Genomic DNA, 13849 nt, shown 5'->3' on the forward strand with positions numbered 1-13849 from the left:
TGAGACAGACGCACTTTTTGCTCCCTGTGTTGTGCAAGCACCATCTAGTGTACATCTTACACCCATCAGCACTGGATGACTAGCATACACCCGTGTAGGTAGCACAGACACAAAGATACATAACTAACTCACCGCTGTTTCATTACACTTCTGACAAGTGGCCAGAGGGAAAAACCATCATGTGAACCCTGTGTGTTTCTTAACCTGTTAAGTGACTATCTTTCAGTTCAGTCCAATGCAACAGTAATGACTCTCCATTTTTGTAGCTATATGTTTTTCACATTTCCCTCTGTTCTAAGAAAACATCCTGGATACTTCAGCATAATTTTACACAGTTTGTCACAGACTTGTCAGTAAAAACTTGGACGAGGAACTCACTGCCTGGGTAATATTCCCTTAATTTTCCCAGTAAACAAGATACAATGATCTCAAATAGTTTCAGCTCAGAAATATATCATTAAAAGTATCTGGTTCAGATTTTGCCTACACTGAGTTGAAATGGATTGATCATCTGCAAAATACCTCTGTATATGATCTGGCTGACTGTATCACAACAAGGCCTTCTGTGGTCTGAAAACTAGATTATTGCTGCACATGCATGCGCAGAGCATTCTCCTGCTACTCCGAGAAGAGGGAGGGTGGTTGCTAAGCAACAGAGCCCATACGCTTCCCATAGACTTCAAACAAGCATATGGGGCTGGAAAAGGTGTTCCCCCACCTGCAAATGAACTATCACCATTCTTCAGATCCCAAAGCCTGTATGTGTAGAAAACATAATCCTCTCCCTTTAAAAAAAAAAAAAAAAAAAAAAAAAAAAAAAAAAAAAAAGTTATTCTAAACAATATCCCCATTTCCCCCCCTAAAGCCAACCAACATTTAAAAATAAAACTTGGTGATTTATATGTATGAGGTAAAGCTGGTGAAACAGCCCCTTTCTATCTCTGTAAAATGTTTCCCTGGAGCTTAAAGACAGACTTTTACATTGTCAAAAATAACATCTAATTTTGGGTTTTGCAGTTGCCAGGTGCCAAACTATAGGCATTAATTAATACTATTTAGCACCTATGAAAATCAAGCCCTTCAGCCATGCTTACAAAAGAAAACCTCAGCGAGAACACAGATATCAGTCCCTGATTTTGAAATGTGCAGAGCATTCAATGTTTCTGAAAGTCAAACAGTTTCAAAGGGATCTATGCTTGATTTCTGCTTCAGTTACCTCTTCAATTAGACAGTGGAAAAGGACTAGTATCCCTACCTTTCTCTCAGTCTTTGATGCTCTTTAAATGCCACACACCCACAGACCTGGACTTGTCACCTGAAGGCTCAGACTGCTGCCTATTCGGCCTTACAGACTTAATGTTCCTTCCTAGGTTGTGACTGAGTTCAGCTTCACACATTTTAACGTCCAGTGTTACATGAAATACTTCAGCATTACCTCCAGTTTCTGCTGCAGAAAGGTGTACATTTTCTGGACTGTATTTATCAGTCTGATGTGGATACAGCAGGTACCACATAGGTCCTGAAATGGCAAAAGAGATATGGATTTAGGTAAATGAATCACCCTCTAGCTCATACACCACATCTAGGGATCTAATTTCAGGCCTACAATCTAGAGATGAATCCTTCTCGCCCTGGGGCTTGCTTGAATTGCCTCTGAACATATGTCTAGAGTCACTGGAAAGCCTTAAACTTCCATACAGAACTAACGGATACAAGACAGGATGAACAGGAGACCTGTACAAACCTGGAGCAGCAGCTGAAGGTGAGGTAAAGGTGTCTGCTGGAGTGGTTGGTCTAGGTAAACTGCCTCAAACATCATTATACAACGTCATTTAAGCAACTGAATGAATTTCCTAGCTCACCTACAGATGTGTAGACATATAATTTAATGTTTTAAACATGAAATTTAGTCATGCCCCAGGGATCAGTTTTAGGCTGAGCAGAACTTTTCTCTTAACTCCACTGGCTCTATTGACCAGATGCTCGTCTTGTATAATGGGAATTTAAAACACCTATTTCACATACAGACATGAAGTTTGGTATACTAATTTTAGGGCTAACCTCCATTCCTGAGATTCAGTAAGGTGACTAAAGTTACTGTTGCATTTAGTCATTCTAAAAAAAAAAATATTGAAAACAAGTATTTTTCTTCTCTGTAGTGACACTGTGTAAATCAGTGTCTTGATGAGATTGTAAGATTGGGTGAAGGTTATAATTTCAGTAGTTTAGTGGTGATGTTTATACTAAAAAGCATTATTGGTTGTTTGACTGATGACAAAGTTCTTCCAAGAATAAGAAATATCACTGTCCCTTCAGAATTTGGGGCAGCTTGCACAATGTTTTTCTAAGTACACGATGACATGTATTTTCATTTGTTTTTTTGGTTTTTTGTTTTTTTTTCCATTGTAAGACTTTCCTGCAATTCCACATGGTGAGTGAAGAGAGGAAAAAAGAAAAACCCTCACTACTACAATTAAAATTTTTCAGTAAAGGCTCCAGAGTGTTTTCAGCCTGTATGTACCAACATGCACTTTCCAAAGTGTCTGCAGATCAGCTCTCTGGGGGTTACAGCTGCATTTATGTAATAAGGTATCAAGAAGCAGACTTTAGTTTTGGAGGCAGCAGCTACTAACATTTCCTATGACATTTCTTAGCTTTTTTCTTTATTTTTAAGACAAATTTTTCCAGGCAATATATTGCTTCAGGTGACAGTTTTATTTCAATAACAGCTAGATTTTACTGGTTTTAATGTGCTAAGGTTCATGAATGGTAGTGTGTGGGAGCTGGTAAAATTACTGTGTATATGTCTTACAGGTTCTGTAATCCAGGTGAGTCAGAACAACTCTCACACTTTCATCCAGGGCTATAGATATCTCAGGAGATAGAACAATCTTTCATCTTGGTAGCCTCTGCTTGTTGAGAAAAAGACAATTTTATTTCCTCTTCAAGTATAGGTTTTGATACCAACAATGTTGAAAATTGGAAACAGAATTGAGACCTTATTTACGTCAATCTCCTTTGCCTTTTACTTAACATCAGCTGTTAAAGTACAACTCAAATAAAGAAAAAAGGCACCATTAGAGATTTATGCTCAGATTTTAGAGAAGTAATATGTTATTAGAAGGCTTGAATTAATTTGAATTTCTTACCTAATACATTCAGACTTCTTCAGGAATCTGAGCCTTATTTAACAGACAAGGAATGAGGACTATGCCAAAACAGGGATTTATGTGCTTAAGCCACACCTAACTCCAGTTTTATGAGCTTTAATCTAAAATTCAAACCTTGAAATCCCTGCTGAACTTATGTTTAAGACTGGGATCATCTTAAGAAACGTTAGAACAATAAGAAGAACTTGCTGTAAAATGCTGTATTTTCTGGCCATACTGAAGAAAACTTGCCCTGGTATGTGAAGAAGTCATATACCTAGTTCATTTCTTCACCTTGCTCACCTGTTTTCTATCCATTTTCCAGACATGCCTGATGGAGCAGGTGCCAGATAAAAGCATCTAGAAAGTCTTATTTCCTTCTAGGACATCAAAGATTAGAACTGTTGGAAGTGTGGGAAAAACAAAACAGTGAAAAATCTGCAAAACACATTTTCTTAACACATGGTACCCGGAACAAACACAGGATGGGATGGAGATCCAGTGATTTGTGTTGCCACGGCACCAAGGAGTAATGTGAAGCAAGGTAAAGGCCACACAGTCCCATTCTTCCACTTTTCTCAAGGGACATTCGACATGACTATGCAGATTGATCTCCTGCTCTTCCCCTTCTCTCAAGGACTGTTTTGCAGTACTCTGCGGACCTTATCTCTCATTCTTCCTCTTTTCCCATAAAACCAGTGCACACCTTGCACCAAGGAACGTGCTGAGTCATTACTCAAGAAACAGTGGATTGACCACAGTCTCACCCATTTACATATATATACTTATATAAATACTACCCTGAGATTTATCTAAATCGGAGGAATGATAATCTGATACCAAATCGGAGGGACAGATTGATGGGTTTGTGCTCCTCACCCTCCCCCAGAAGAGACACTTTTTGGTAAGATTTGGGCCCTCAGCTATGCTGAATGATTACCCGGGAATTAAGTGTGTGATTACAATCAATTTTTTTGTGTGTAGTGCTATACAGCCAACCTGCAGTTTGTGCATTTATCACAGGCAATCTCAAAGAATCTGTAGATGTTGCATAAGAATAAACCGTACTGTTTGTGAACGTGACTGCTTCTCTTGAATGCAACCAGACCTACAGCATACGTGGTGTTCGTGCATCTGGTGTCAGGCTTATAGTTATGGCCCTAATTGGCATAACTATTAAGAGATAAGTCCATCCGCCCCTAGCCCCTCTAATCTCTGAGGACTGGCTAGAATGCAAGGGGATTCATCTCTTACCAGATTAATTCATTACCTTAAATACAATAAGAACATGCCACCAAAAAGTTCATAACCAGGTTCAAGTCTTCACTGTGCTTTTATTTCTTGCAGGAATATCCTACACATAATTTTTTAAAGGAAGAAATGAACCTATTGACATTTTTCCAATGTAATGATATACTGAGTCAGAAAATAGGCAACCTGAATGCAGCGCTTAGAGTAATCCATTAAGGATGGAGACCTACTTTCCCATCTTCCTTCAAAGCTGTGTTTTATTATAGTATCTATGGCAGCCTGAATATTACATGTACAAGTGCTTCACTGCAGTGGGAGGTTCAATATTTAGAGGCTCAAGCAGTGGAGAAATTCTCTGAAGCTCAGACTCTGTACTATAGCAGGATTTACCAAAGGCAACTAATGTGTTATATACCACATTCTTTCTTAAGACTGCTCTTTGTCTGGACTTCAAGGATTACATAGTACAATTAAGCAAAAGTATTACTGTTAACATTTGTAGAGTTTAATTGTAAAAATGCTGCAATATTTACTGTTATGCATGCACATGCACTGAGATATACATAAGACTTAGCAAACTGGAGTCACAGTAAATGAGAAAGGAAGGGAAGGAGAGTGGTTCTGAATGAGGATTTTTTTTTTTTTTTAAACAAGAACACTGTAGAAATCCAGATCTAGGGGTAATGACTTGATCCCAAATATTCTGCAATTAGTGAGTGTCTTCATCACATGTGAGAGCTCTGACTGAAGTTCTTAAGGCTAACATGCCTTAATTTAAGCATGCAAATTAATATTTCAATGTGTGGAGCTTAGTTTTTAAAGATCAAGTACTCCCAAAATTCATTGAAAATCTGGTATCGTACTGTTACATATTGCACTCTATTCTGAGTGATGTTTCCCCAACACAGCATGTAATCTTTGGGGAAGAGAAACACACCAAGTGAAAAATTGAAATACAGTGTTGGTGAAATCTAAATTTTTTTTTAAGGTGAGGTGGAGCTTCTGTAGCCACTAGAGAAGTAAATGGAAATTTTAGATGAAAAACAAGTACTCTGTCTAGATAAAAGCATTTATGAGAAGTGGTTTCATTTAATTAAATATAACATTAGGAATTCTGAGCCAAATTATTTTTAAATCAGTACTATGAAGAGTAAAGTAGGTGCCTTTAATACACCAGTCTGAAGCTCTTTGTTTTTTATCCCATATGAATCTGCCATTTTCATTCTTCAGTGCTGTAAGAAAGTGGGTACTTTCTGCCTTATTTCTGTGACTGTTTCTTCCCACTCTACATCCTGTACATCGTTGCATCCAAACAATTCCTGTGCTAACCAGCAATAGGTAGAAATGAAGATTTACTCTTTGTTACATCTGTAAACTTTTCTGAAACATGGTTTACATAAAATCTCAAGCCTGAATTTGGACAAATGTTATTGCAACCTAATTCAAAAGCAGAGCACAAGGTGGGAGAGAGAATGAAAGAAGGGAGGAAAAGAGGTTGCTCAGCTCTGTAGGACAGCAAGGACAAAAATATTAATAATGTAGTGATGCAAGCAATGGCTGACAAGCCAAAAGGGGAAACTATGCTTCTCCACTGAAATGCTGCTTAATATGGTATGCATCACTTCTCAGGAGCTGGTTTTGTTAGCGATTCTTCAGCACATGAAGAATGCTTGATACAACATTCACTTCATGCAGATAAGTTTAAAGGAGCCAAATGTTGTAATATATTTTTTAAAGAAGAGAATAACAGTCCAGACTTTTTATGTTGTGTCAAGACAATATCTGAATTGCTGAAAAGGATAAACAAAGGTCTTTTTGTATTGTCTTACAAGATTTTGAAGTAAGAAGGTAATTATCCTAGATACAGAGACATATTGTTAGAAAAGGGGAACAATACATTTTATTTAATTCAATAAGAAATAGCAGAAAATAAGTTCACATGGGGTTTTTTTGTTTGTTTTCCATTTTCATAAGTAGTAGACAGAAAATATCTTCCACTATTATGTTTTCAAATGTTGCCCAATTCTTCAGTGTGCCATCTACAGCACATCTCTGACACTTTTTTACCTCCTGAACAGGGAGATTTTAGTTCCTCTAAACTTTACAGTGTTAAAGATACCAGTCCAAATAGTCATTTTGAAATTTATCATTATATTGTACAAATTTGAAATATCCATTAGTTTAGCCAGGTTCACGGAATCATTTTAAACTGTATTCTTAGAAAGAGATCCCATGTTCACGGAAGCTAATGAAGAAAACTCTTAATACTCATCTTGAAATTTAAATAATAACTACACAAAAGACTCTTAGTAAATCTTGCATGTTTCAGCACTCAATATTCAGACATGTTAAAATCCAGGTTATGCATGTACCTGAATTTACTTGTCTTGTGCATGTTTTCACACCTTACAATATTATATAAAATTACATCAATACACAGGACCTTTGGTTCATTCACAATGAGTAGTGCTCATTTAGTGAGTAGTGGGTCTTCATTAATGTTCGTTGTTCTGTATTTAGCCCCAGGTCTGTCTTACCAGATGTTAATCAAACCTTCTTCTAAAAATAAAATTATTCATTTTCTTGGAAATTTTGCCCAGGCATTCATTATTATAGTACCCTGCTATTTCTCTAACCTTAACTATTTTCTCAATACTCTTCTAAGATAGACTTCTTCAGATTTTCAAGTGCAAAGGAAAGCACAGATGGACTTAGTTAAAAGACTTACATGTTAAGATGCTCCATGCTATGATACTCCAGATTTCATTGGATTCATTACAGATGCAATGGTAAAACAAAATCAGTCAATATAAAAAAGGGACAAGGTTTCAGATTATCACCTATTTCTGAAAACAGAATCCAGATCTGAGTTTAAATGTCTAGTTCATTTGATTTTAAACTGTAGTATACTTCCATGGCCTAAAAAGGTAAGAATGCTTTGGCTAACCACGGTTTCCACCACTATCTGATAGATGTTGTAAGTTATCCCAAAAACCTACTCTTAAAGAAAAGAGTAATATTTCAGTAGAATGACTTGCTTGAGAAAGCACAACAGACATTTTAGTTGCACGCAGAACTTATGATGATATATAAGTGTAGGACACATGTATTGAGGATTATGCATCAGTACAGATCTACATTGCCCTTCAAGCCTCATCTTATTGCTTGCCACTGTCCCGTCTCACTCTGTGGGCTAGGGTGAGGTTGTTTTTAATTCTCTCTGTGGTACGAGAAGTGACAACAATCACCCAAAAGGCTTCGCCAAATAACATATTTACTTGAAACCCAGTAGTGGCACAACAGAGTGTATAATGGCAAGGCAAAACTTGAATGACAGCCAAAAATCCACAAATACAATGAAAACAGTGGCTGAGGCAAAGCTTACAACATATACTGAAAAACTGAAAGTGCACTGACACCCTGTCGCATATACTAACAAGCTTTAAATCACACAACATGTCCCAACGAGCCCTATATGTGGAAAATAAAGAATGGGAGAGAAGAAAGGGGAAAAGAGAGTGAGAGAGGAAAGGAGAGGGAAAGAGAAAGATGTCATCAGTCCTGGCTCCAGCATTGGTCCAGCCAGCCTACAGGTCCAGTTTTGGAGGGACACTGCCTTGGGGCTTTAATCCATGTCTTTTTATAATCCCTTGCCCCTCCCCTGGACATGTACTTAGATTCATTAGGCCAATCAGGTGTCACACGCAGTTCATGCTTCCAGAACCTTCCCAGATCTGGTGCATTCGTAGTCTGTACCTTCAGAGCCTTCTGGAAATGCATCGGTGGTGTTGGGGGTTGTTGGGGAGCTACTCCCCCTCCCTGTAGCTATGACCACTGTCTGACAGCTGTTAACACATGCATCGTGAAAAAAGGCTCCCCACTGGTTCCTCACAGAGTTGCCCAAGGTAGGGAAGTCCAGCCTCAGAGAGGTGTGGTCCCACCTCCTCAGGACACCCTTTCCCTTGCCAAAACTCCCTGTCATTACATACGTGACTCTTGTGTTTTCATAAAGACAGTCTCCTTTGTCAATGTTCCCCACCAGATGTTTGAGGCATAAACTGTGACTTTGTTGGACTGTCACAGCTTCTTTTTCGGAAAGCTTCACTTTCAAATTAAAGAAATATAAGTATGTTCTCTGTCTAATTAGCCATATGTATATGACATCAACTTGTCACAATTTCCTTAAGGAAATCCAATAGAAACTGTATTGTCTCTATTTTTCTGAAAAACAATGTGGCACAAAACATGTATTCCTTGCCACTAAAAATGAATGTCTTTCCCTTATCTATCTTCTCTCCTTTATCCAATGGTAATTAAGAAAAGTTAAATAAATGAAAAAAGATGACATGAATATAGCAAGATTCTCAGTACATACGATTGTTTAATGTACAATCTGCTTTCAAAGAGGGATGAGACATCAACATGTGCTCTATGAGCATCTACAGGAAACTTGTAAAAAGAAGTAATCTTTGAATAATTTCAGTGTAAGCTTGTGCCCAGGGACTGTTACCTGTAGTCAGCTGATCAATAGTAAGAGGACAGAATGAACTCTATGTAGCTCATGGGAATAAAGAGTATGACAGGAACATGAGGAAGACAGAGGTATGGGACTGTGTTTATAAATTGATTGACTGTAGGCTGTGGTAAGAACTGGGAGGATATAATTATGAGTTCCATACCAGCAGATAACCACGACTTCCTGCTGCTACTGTTGTGACTGACCTTGACACTACTGACCCCAGTTCCAGACCCACCACCAAAGTGTGCTGGAGAGCACTTGTTCTAAGCAATAGTTTTCCTCAAGGACTGATCATGCACTTTGCCTTCAGAAATCACTGAAAATTGAAAAGAAAAAAGTATGATCAGAATCCCAAAATTCTTAATATCTTACTAAAGACCTCAGTTTCACTCAGGTAGCAAATGGTAAAAATCAAGCACAGTTTTTCAAAACTGTCTTCCTAAACTGCAGCTTCTAAATTTCACCAAAACATCACTTCAGGAACCCAAATCTTTTCTTAAATGCCTGCCAGAAAAATTCAGACCATATATCTGCCCTAATTCAGTGTCCCGTACTAGTCCCACAGGACCCATATTTTCAGAGTTCTTAGAATTACATGGTAGTTTATGTGTTTTTAAAGCAAAACCCCTAGTTACTTCAGGTCTATGTGCCATAGCTCAGTTCCTGTATTTCATACCTGAAGTCATACTTAGGTGATTGAAGTGGTGTGCCCACCATCATGTAAGAAAGCTGTGGCAGATTCAGTGAGGAAATTCTCCAGGGCAGCAATCAAATTCTTAATACTGAAAGTGTCCCACATTTTAGTCTGATTTCCTAAGGGGACAAACCTGATGTGATGGCATCAATTCCATCTCTGTGACTGAGTCTGTCAGCCCTCTTTCTCACAATAACTTTTGATCCCTTTGGCTATTGTCAGCCAAATTGGACAGAGGAGTAGAAATCTTAAAGATATTAAAGTACTCACAACTGAGCTGTACAAAAATACAGCTTAAGGGTTACATGTGGCTGTTAAAATGCAACATGCTCTGCCTGGACAATTCAGCTACTGAGAGGCAGATGACCAGTCACCACATTCAGAGCAATACCTGTGGTGCCTCTTGTCTAATAGACAGGCCAAAAAGAAATAGGAACATGGAAAAATATGGGAAGGTTGTTGGCAGGAAGTAGATGCTCTTCGTCAGGTAGGAAGCATGGGGTAGAATTGAGAAAGGTCTTGCAGGGGAGGAGATGAAAGTTCAACCTTGCTTTGTTAAGAAGTCTTTAATAGCTTGTCACACCTTTTAACTCATAGAAACATAGTTGTAGAATAAGTAACAGAGGTAATAGGACAGGTGGAAGATCTCAGTGAGGGAAAAAGCTGGATAGTAAACTCATCTCCTTTCAGAAATTACAAAGTTGGCCTGTCTACTACCACTATGGATGTCTTAAACAGAGGAGGAGGAAGGGAACAGATTTTGTGCTTCGTTACTCATCAGGGAATTTACACCTCAGACAGGATTTGTCTCCAAGTTGTCCACTAAGAGTGTGTCCAATATGCAGTGAAGAGTTCATGGTATCTCTTCCCTCTGTGATTTTTCTAGAGGTCTACAAAGGGGCAAGTTCACTTTCCAACCTTCAGTTAATTCTGTTTACAAGATTATTAAACACAAATCCACTGCAAACAAGATCTCATTAAGTTCTCAGTTTATATTTTTCCTCTTTCTAGTCTCCAACTTTGTTTACTATTCACATTTCAACTTTTGAGATGGAGTCCTACAAACAACAGTCTTCATTATTCCATGAGCCTGAGCCATAGGATACATCAGTTTCCTGAAACAGATAACGGACCTACTGTACATAATTCCATCATTAAGTAATTCCCAGGCAGGGGCTGAATTAACGTGACTCAGGCAGTTTGCTAAGGCCACAACCCTGCCAAATGCACAGTCTGTATTAAACCACATATCTGAAAAAAAAAATGTTTGCCATTTTGTGGTTTCAATTATAAGGTTTCTGGGCACAAAACAGAGTATCTGTTTCTCTAGTTTGCCTAATATAGGGGGTACTTGAGCTGTTTTTGTCTCGTGGTTTAACCCCAGCTGACAACTAAGCCCCACGCAGCCACTTATTCACTTCACTCAGGTGGGATGTGGAGTCAGAAGAATAAAGGGAAGAAAACTCATGGGTTGAGATAAAGACAGTTTAATAAGTAAAGCAAAAGCCAAGCACGCAAGTGAAGTAAAACAAAGAATTCACTCACCACTTCCCATCGGCAGGCAGGTGCTCAGCCATCACCAGGAAAACAGGGCTCTGTCACACATAGCAGCTACTTGGAAAGACAAACGCCATAATATTGAATGTCTCCCCTCCTTTCTTCTTCTTCCTCCAGCTTTATCTGCTGAGCATAATGCCATACGGTCTGGCATATCCATTTGGTCAGTTGGGATCAGCTGTCCCAGCTGTGTCCCCTCCCAGCTTCTTGTGCACCCTCAGCCCACTCTCTGGTGGGGTGGGGTGAGAGGCAGAAAAGGCCTTGGCTCTGTGTAAGCACTGCTCAGCAGTAACTAAAACATCCCTGTGTTACCAACACTGTTTCCAGCATGGATCCAAAACATCACCCCATAGTAGTTAGTAGGGATAAAATTAACTCTATCCTAACCAAAATCAGAACATTTGGCCAGAATGTTTCAACAATACTTTAATGTGGTCTACATGTACAGTCCACACAAAAAGCACTATACGTACACAAAGTTTTTCAGTCGATAGAAATATGGGCTTGTAAAGTTTTGAGCTGCTGTAAACAAGGTCTTAAAATGAGTAATGTCAGATGAATTTTATAACAGGTAACTAAGCTGTTCTGACCAATGATATCAGCTTGTCAGAAAATCTGACAATTTGTTTTTGACATTTTTTTTTTTTTTTTGTATGAAAGAACTATTGCAAACTAATAAAGTACTACACTGGGTTTGTCATTAGAAAACATTCCAGCATTTAATATATCTTAGCTTTAAGGAAATATATAGTGCTTTATGTTTGACTCTTTAAAGCCATCCAGAAAGGTTATTGTGGTTCTGCTAAGATTTTATCCATATTTAATAATATTTTGCTTGTTCCTCCTCTTGAAGTGTCTAACAAAAGTGTCTAACTACAATATAAAAATGTACAACAGCTAATTGAAGATTTCTAGTTTTATTAACTGTGCCACGAGGCACGCTACAGTTTGGGCACACTATTGTTCCAAATAATTCAAGAATGTTAATGCTTATAGGACTCTATGAGCAACAGATAAACTAGATGTGCCAATGAGTCAGCTTGCTTAAACATAAATGTCATTTATAACATCCTAGAAATCGGAGACATTCAGTTGAGTTTGTCAGTATGACACAGGACCTAGGAGAGACCTATACCCTTTGGAGTGCAGCTGGAGGCATGTACTATGTGCATCTAAAATGACAAATGACATTAGACAATTATGTTTAAGTACCCATATCATATTAAGCAATAAAGTTAAATTATCTCATATGTTGAGCAACAACAGCTCTTTTCAGAAATTTAGTTAACTGTAGCAACAACTGCTGATTTGCACTGGCTGTCTTAGAATGTGAACTAATTTTTAGGAAGAAATTTTCCCTTCTGATAACAAAACTTATGGAGGAGAGCCTAAATGACTGGGAATATAAGTTAAGGAAGAGAACTTTAAGTGTTACAATTTTTATAAAGATTTTTTACTAATCTCTCAGAATGAAAGTCACCTACTAATCTCCACCCTACGGAGTACAATGGTGAAGCCTCTATAAAATGTCATGACACGTTACACTTTGGGCACGCTATTGCTCCAAATAGTTCATGAACATTAACACTTATGGGACTCTACTAGCAACAGATAAACTAGTTTTGCAAACTGTTTTGCAAAAATAATGGGACCTTTCAATGTCTAACTGAACTTAGTGTCTTTCAGTAACCTTTGTCCAACATACTCTCCATTCGCCTGATCTGTATCATCTAAGAGTTGTTCAGTGTCAATTTATCAAAGGAAACAAAGGGAGTTGTTAACAAAACTTTGCATAGGACTCACTTTTAGCTACAGATTTCAAATGAGAATTTGTCTTGGATAGTAACCTGTACCTGAAATCCACTCTAGCCAAGGGGTATCTGAGTGGTTTGAACCTTTCTCATATTGAGCAGAAGTCACAGAAAGCAACTCATAGGATTCTGGAAACAGAGGCCAACAGTCCCAATGGTCTGGGACAAGCAAAGAATGTTTGAACAGTGTCATCAGACTCCAGAGAATCTGTACTTTGCAAATCTGATATTAAGGGTCATACTGCACTGACCTCTCTGGCTATAGTGGAAAGAGTGAATCACCAGAGATGGCTCATCATCATACCTCTGTTTGAAAGTCTGCCAAACGTTTGTGCAGGACAATAGTATGACTAATAGCAATCATCATAAGAAAGTATGTCATCAAATTGTACAGCCTGCCAAAGGGTAAATGCGGGCAGTTTCAAAGAGTGCAATTTTTTTTTTCTTCAGACATACTGCAGACTGTATTCTATTAAAAAGAGTGTGAATCACCTTGGGGACATAGTTTTGGAAAAGATCATGCCTGTCACAGACTGATTAACAAGTGCAAGCTTCACTTGCATTCAAACTTGACTTTTCAAGTGGCTGTCACACAAACTTGTGTATACCACATTTTCTGCTTTTGTTGTTTTCCAAATGGATGGAAATGATTTTGTGTTTTCTGCAAGTCAACTGGGGGATGTCATCTCTTTACACAATACGCAACATAATGTAACATATATAAATAAATATAAGCTGCTTTCTGTTAGTCATCTGAAATTAAAATGTTCCTTCTATTTACCAGGAATCTTATTTGTTCTGGGTATCCATTGATATTTATGGAATCAATATGTAATTTAGTATCAGTATATTTAATCATAATCAGCCC

The sequence above is a fragment of the Strix uralensis genome, chromosome Z (genome assembly GCF_047716275.1).
Source record: "Strix uralensis isolate ZFMK-TIS-50842 chromosome Z, bStrUra1, whole genome shotgun sequence".
Classification (NCBI taxonomy): domain Eukaryota; kingdom Metazoa; phylum Chordata; class Aves; order Strigiformes; family Strigidae; genus Strix; species Strix uralensis.